This window comes from Etheostoma spectabile, chromosome 9, assembly GCF_008692095.1.
Source record: "Etheostoma spectabile isolate EspeVRDwgs_2016 chromosome 9, UIUC_Espe_1.0, whole genome shotgun sequence".
In the NCBI taxonomy this organism is placed as follows: Eukaryota; Metazoa; Chordata; class Actinopteri; order Perciformes; family Percidae; genus Etheostoma; species Etheostoma spectabile.
Genome location: NC_045741.1, coordinates 34,562,751 through 34,570,656, shown reverse-complemented (window position 1 = coordinate 34,570,656; position 7,906 = coordinate 34,562,751).

Below are 7,906 nucleotides of genomic sequence, written 5' to 3'. Positions count from 1 at the left end.
AGGATATTACAACCTAGAAACAGCTAAACAAGCTGTTTAATTTAGATAATTGCCACATTATCAGTATCTCGAGGAGCATCACATACTGTATGTCCCTGCATGGAGCTTAAGGTCGTGAGTAGAGCTCTGAGGGCTGATAATGTATCTGGAGCAATGCTGCTGCTGGTGAGTTATCAGTGGAGGTCTGAGGTCTTTAAGGGCACAAGGTGACTGGTTGTCTGAGAAACAGACTTGCTGGTTCTTTTAGATAACCTTTTATTATCTCCATCCAGCGCAAAATAGCAACATCAAAGGGTGCACAGCATATCCAGTGTGTACAATGTATTTTCAAGGTAAGTTGGTTATTTTGATTACTGTTCTGTGCAAACTATTTTTCTCTCATGGTCTCTCTTTTTTTCCTTCTATTACAGATAGAAGGCAAAGAGATTTGATTTCATCCTGGTTGTAGTTGTCAGAGAGGCAAAGAGGGGACTTATCAGCAAGGAAGGGGAAGAAGTTGATATCTTTATTCTGTATCTTCCAAACGAGGTTTAGCATCCCTCTTAGCCTCAACACACAATGGAAATGATTGGAAATCAGAGACAGGAGGGTCGGCTCAATCACTCTGCAGTATTTATGTTGAGAAGCTGCATGGCTGGTGAATTATAAATACCACAATTTAGAACTTGCAGTAAAACAGAGTGAAAAGCTCTGGATCTCCAAATGACACGAAGTGCTTATGACCATGGCGCCATATCTGAACTCTTCATCATGGCTCCTTCATCTTTATAATGTAAGACTGTCTGTTCTCACTGGAACTTCCGAAGTCAACATCTTCATGGCATTATTTATTTTCCTTACAATAGGAGGCCTTAAACAGAAAATAGACTTCAAGCCTTTGCTTTGCCAAAATATGTTAAAAATAACTTTGACCTCGGTCATGTAAATAATCACGTTTGACTTTCTCAGAACTGCTTCTCTGATGTCTGGGAACGCTTGTGTAAGATTCCCCTGTGTGTGTGTGGTGTGTGTGTGTGTGTGTGTGCTTGTGCGTGTGCGTGTGCGTGTGATAGACAAATTAATGTATGCAGAAAATAAGTTGCCCATGTGCATGATGCATGTCTATGCCCATTGTGTTTGTGTTATGGTCTCTCCTTCACACCAGAACCATGGCTTTACACTCACTAAACACAAACATGAAGGGGTTTGAAGCCCTTTACGTGCAGGAATAATGCATCATATTTCTTGAAGTGTGTGTCTCTTGGCTGGCTATGGTTTGTCTGTCTGCTGTTTTGAAAGAAAAAGTCAAAGGGTCATTTCCCTAGAGATGAGGACTAATGGCCACGCTGTCCAGTGTGTGGTGTTCCACACATGTTCTACTGAACCCCGATCATACACCATCTACCACCCCCAACACCTACTTCACCAGCAATCTCTCACAGCCCCAAGACCACCCCCCGCCCTCCCCGCCCCTGCCCCACACCCACCGCTCTCCAAAGCAATGCAGCCAGAGCCTGAGAAAGAAGTAACCCAGTGACAGAAACAGACCAGACTCCGTCTCCAAATACCATCAGTACAGATTTAGAATCAAAAGACAAGCTCAAGTATTTTTTTCTCCCTTAGCATGCATGGTGCTATAAGTCACAGAGTTTTACAGTAAATATTGGCACATGAAGCAAGGAAAACAGGAATACATAAATTAGACAATGACATAAATATACCAGGATTACGCAGATAAACATACTGTATGGTAACTTAGACTAGAGACTCCCTTTAAGAGGAAATAGAATTGTGTGTTAAAAGAATAGTTTTGGGAAATACACTTGCCAAGAGTTACAGTAGATGAGTTGACCAACAGCACTCTCCTGTCCACACGTTAAATATGAAGCTACAGTTAACAGTCGGGTAGCTTAAAGGGTTAGTTGGGATGCACCAAAGTCAACCATAACACAAACTAACTAATCAATTAAGGAAGTGGTAGACCAGCAACACCTGCGTTCAGCAAGGTAAAATTACTGTTTTTGTCAAAGGAGTCCGGAGGCTTTGAAGAGCGGATAGATGGATATAACAGCTTCAGTTCCTCATCAGAAAGGAGGGGCGATTCTGGGATCAAACCTTTAGGGGTCTCAGCCCCTGATGAGAATTTGACACGGATACAGGAACTTGCAAAAGTGTTAACCTCCCCCTTGCTAAATCAGTTATTCCATTTGCCGAGAATTTCAGAGCTAGCTACTGAACATCAACGCCCTAACTTCTTTGATGCTATTAACACTATTGTGCAACTAAACCTGCCACTTTAGAAGTCACAGTAATAACAACCAATTTGACAAAATGTTTACACACCATTCAGAACTTAGTTACTTATGTTTCAATTTGGGTTCTAATCCGCACCATGAAATTACCAACTTCTTCTCTGGGGACTACCAACGTTAACCTTCACAACCGCACTCCTGCTCTCCCTCTAACAGATTAGATAGAATGATACTCAGCCCAAGTCTGGCAAACCCACCTCCAATCTGCCAAAACTACATTTCTTCTTAACCCTTTCCTTGACTGGGTCATATATATCAAAGTGCATAGCATCGGCAACAGACACACAGGATATTGAACCTGTTTTGATTCCTTTCAACCTGTAATTGTTCATCCTCTGTCACTAACAGACTAGTTTGCAAACTCTCACTGAGATGGGCTGAGATGAAATTTAGGGGGCTTGAGCCCTCCTAAAAAGGGTCTAAAATCATCGTCAGAAAGAAAGGAAAGGGCTGTCTACCAGCAAGGTAAACAGTAAAAATATTGTAAATATAGCGTATACTTAAACTGATTTAGATTTTTTTTAGGTGGGCCTTGGCTACATTTACTTCTGTGTCGGTACTACTGCCATACTTTTTCCAAACTAGGCGTGTGCCATGCTTTATCTATGTGGGTAATATACTGACTATGGATAAGTGCAACACGTAAGTACAACCCCACTCTAAAACTTATATAACTATCCCTTGAAGGTATTGTACTGCGCCCAGGCAAAACCACACTGTGACGTTTCTAAACTGTGGTTTTGTAGGCATTAAACAAACAAGATATAATGATTTAGTGAGCAACTAATTTTATTGAGTAATTATGAGCTTTAGAGGTGCGGATAGGCAGATTTGTTACCTTTGGACAGAGCTTGGCTTGCTAGTTCCCCCCCTGGACACAGTCTTAGTACAGAGCTAAGCTAACCGGCTGCTGGCTGGAGCTTCATATTTACCGTACAACATGGGAGTGGTGTCGTTCTTCTCATCTAACTCTCAGCAAATAAACATATTTCCCAAAATGTCAAATAATTTCTTCAATATTAATATGAGTGTTTTTACTCTCAGTATGCTTGCACAGTCAGTGATTCAACGTGACTAGGCCTAGATAGTCAGCCAAATAGATCCTTGGATTGTTTCCCTGATACATTTCTCCCCATTGTAATTATGTCATAATGCCTTTTTTGTTACATATGATTGTTTAAGATAAACACAGTGAAACCATTTCCTACTTTGTGCTGCCCTAAGAGTATGTGGGCATGAGCGTGTGTGTGTGTGCATTTGATGTTCAGAGGTATTTTCCAAGCATGTGACCCTGCCATGGTGGATGTGTGAAATGAATGGTGTGTGTTTGTGAATGAATTACTGTGTGAATGGCAATCAGTCACAGCTGGGCTAACAGCCTCTCTCTGACAGTGGGCTCTGTGGCCTGTGTGACACGCTGATGCTCCACAAAAAGAAAAGGCTTGATAGAGATCTGCAGAGGTAGTAAAGGGCACCATAGTTACCGCTGAACCAGCAACAACAATAAGACAGGCCGTCCGTCGGGCACCGCCATCCTAAAGCTCCCTGGCTCCAGAGGCACGCTGGACAAAATAAAGGCTAAAAACACACACTTCACATCTCATTAGACAGGGCCACTGTGACAGCTGACTGAGGGCCCGAACCAGAGCCACTTCATCAAATTAACCCAACAAAATGTATATAAATGTGGTTCATTAGAACATTCAATGCATAACTTTTACTTGTAACAGAGCATTTTTTATATTATATATTATATTAAGTACCACTCAAGGGAAGGACCTGAGTCCTTCTTTAAACCCATTCATATATACTATCTGCCACTGAAGGATGATCTTAGGACAACAAGTGGTCTTCATATGGAATTATCATCTGCACAAGCACACACAGCAGTAATTAATCCTATTTTCAACCACTGTACACAGTATTTTAGAGAGGTCCTGGGCGTCTGCAGGGCATATGTTGTTGCAGTTTATCTGTGGGGTCACACACACACATGCTCACACACATGCTCACAAACACACCACACACACACACACACACACACACACACACACACACACACACACAGTAATCCACCTGCAGGCCACCTGTGATTTATAAGTCTAACACATGACAGTATAGCACATTGCTGCAGTCTCCTCCATTTCCTACCATGCCAAACCTAACCACATCTGTCCTCCTGTCCCTGTCAGTGTGCTGTGGGAGCTTTGGAGGTGCAGAGCGGCCAGAGGGTGCCAAACACCAGCATGCTTCAATGGTGGATGAGAAAGGGTGACTGTGGTGGGTATGCGTTGTTTATTGATGGAGTGTGAAGTGAACAAGGGAGAGGAGAGAGGGGTGGAGGAGCTGGACGGTGGGTTTACATGGAGAGAATGCTGTGTGAAAATAAACAAAGATGGCTGCAAACAGTGAAGCCAACAATGGCGTGTCAGATCCAGGTCTGACTAAGGTTTCTGTGTACTTTGTATAAACACCAACGAATTGTGTGCTTTCAGACGTCATCCTTTCCAACAATTTGGCCTTGGGTTGGACCACCACAAACCCAATATCTCCACAACATCTTTCCGGCAGAGTTAAAATAAATCTAATATACTGTATGTAGAATCACGCACGCACACACACATACACACACACACACACACACACACACACACACACACACACACACACACACACACGCACGCACACACACGCACACACACAGCTATAACCTTGATCTTGCCTTGGACCTCTGGAGTGTATTCCCTGGAGTCTAAACCCAAACAATCAAACCACCAACACAGGAAAGTGAACATATGTCTCCAATCGATCACCACCACAAGCCACTACTGATGCCTAAAAACTATTTTGACACTTACACAAATCTTAAACCACAGTCCTGGATATTACAGTATTTTAAAAATCTTTTGAAAAGCAAGAGTTGGCAAACGAGGTGGGCATCTTATCTTGTGAATTAAGCTGTTATATATATACATATATTTCAACTTTAGCCTGCTACATTGTGACATTCCCCAAAACTCTTTGGTTCTACAGCTCATCACCAGGCCAAAGTTTTTATCGAGATGGAGTGAACGAAAACATATTGAGACTTGTATTTAGAGTTGAGGGCTTGTTGTACTTAATGTTTTCTCTGCAGCTCTCACCCTGGATGGATTGTTTTCCATGGATGCAGACCAAAAGATAAAGCTGTGACCTCTCAGTGGACTGCTGGCTCTACGAGACCGTCACCACGAAGGCACTCACACACTTGGCATTCTTGCTGCATTGGAAAATTTCTGTTCAAATATGGCCACAGAGGGTTGAAAGAGAATCTTTTGAGGAATGAATTGGGGAAGGCGCAGGCTATGGAGGTTTATTTTCTTACAATGAGCTTTTGTAAATTAATACTTATTTTTAAAGCATGACACAGTAATTGTTACTCTTCAAGAAAAAAATTGGCCTAATGAAAATATGAGATGACACCAAAAAGTTATTTGGAAATTAGGCAGTTACAAAGCATCTGAACATACTATACAGCATGTTTCAGCTTGTACTGTAAGTTTACCTGTAAGTGGTAAGATGTGATTCAGAGCATCAAAAACTAGTGACCGTTGAGTAGTGATGTAATATTTCAAACCATCCATATCCACTCTCTACTCTCAGTGTGTGGAGGTAAAAAGGGGCCTGGTTATGATCTCCGATTAACTGTGCATTCAAACAGTAGAGAGGTTGTGTGCTGTATCTATGGCACATGTGTGTACACACACCAGTGAAAGGCCCATGTGTCTGGGCGTCACTGACTTAATGACACCACTTACTGGCCTAATTCACACTCAGGTTCTTGTGCATATTTGAAAAAAAACATCATGCGAGGAAATCCTTCCAACAGAGAATCGGTTGTGTCATTCATATTGGAGGTGAACGCTTTTAGGGTTTGATGCTTCCACTAGGTCAAACTAGAATTCTGTCTATCCTTTTATCCGCCAGACATCATTTGGCATGTTTTCACATTGGTAACTTGAAAAGGGACACCTTTCAGAAACTGAATGTTTTTCAACCCAACTTTGCTCTGGAGCAACTTATAAAGGGAATCAGGGCCAAAAATGGTAAATATAAGAAAAAGGAGGGGTTTGGCAAGAGAATCACAAAGAGAGAGTGAGTGGAGGGTGGAGATTGAGACTAAAACAGGACAGGGCAGAGCCACACACATCTTTCCACTCCTGTGTTTTTTATTTGAGCTTATTGCGTCTCACAGGAAATACCCTCCACTGTTTCCATGAAAACTTGCTCTTCTTCTATGGTAAAAGACAAACAGACTTTATTAACAAGAGAACAAAACAGAACATGTTCCCCGCTGTTGCTTTTACGTTTTTTAAGTTAGTAGATTAATTGCATAAAGGAAGTGCTGTAGTTTGTGGTCCACCTTCTCTTTAAGTGACTGAATAGCACCAAATTGTTCTTAAATAACTCACACTTGGGCAACATTGTTTTGCCGTGAAACAACTTGTACTCATGATTCAGATCCTGTTCTCCACAAACCACTGCCCAGCCAGGCATCTGATGTTAGCTATGGGGAGTTCACACATATTGCAGCACAATACACGGAAACCCAAGTCCCGTGGGTCTCATGATATCACCTTTGAATGTAACCATCATTGTAGCCTGAATTATTAGGGACCATAAAGCACAGCACTTGCAAACTTGGTTCCTCCTGTGTGACAATCCTTGTCAGTGCATTAGCACACAAACATATCATCTATTGTCTCTTGTAGATAAGACCTGGGACACTCAGAGATCTCTCTGCCCATTCACTCCTTATTGTTACAATTATCACTAGACTGTTTCTCTTGGAAAGACAACTATTATCCTGTGTATGTGTAATACTTGTGAGGCTTAGAAGCAATTTGAAATAAAACATGGAGGGGGGCTTCACTGTCAAGGCAACAGCGGTCCAGGGGGAAGCTTGCTGTTGGCTACATGACCTCCTGTGTTTTGCCGTCTCTTGCGGCGTGTTGGTTTAGTAGGGAATTCAAATGGAAAGCCTAAATCCTAGTTAATCTGTTACAACGCTGGGAGAACTGGGCACTCCACAGCCACACTATCTGGTCATCAGCTTTGTACTAGTCGGCTGGTGGCTGCCCCGCTGAGACACAAACATCCTGTTTAGAGAGCCACTGGGAAAAGGGAGAGAAAAAGAAATACCAGTGTAAATGGTCAGTAAATGAACAAGAGGGGGTACTGATAATACGTCTGTGAACATATGCAATGAAAAACCGACATGCAGTCAAACTATGTGTTAGCTACAGTAGAGTGTACTAAACTAAATTTCTTTTAATGCAGAAACATGCAAAATGTAGATAGAGAGATGTGGTTACTCATGTTGGTATGTATGTAATAACGTGAGAGCAAACAGAGCAGCCAGTAGACTGAAAATCATCGTAATTATGACTCCACTGCACTCCTAGTATCTCTTATCCCATCTGAGGCAGCCAGGTACAAAACATATACACCAAATATGGATCTAACAGAGGAATGCTCTCAGGATAAATGAGCTCAGGATAAACTAACTATGTTAGTTAGACCATTTTCACACCTGACTTCAATGTGTACCAACAGAGATGTAGGAGAATTGTTGA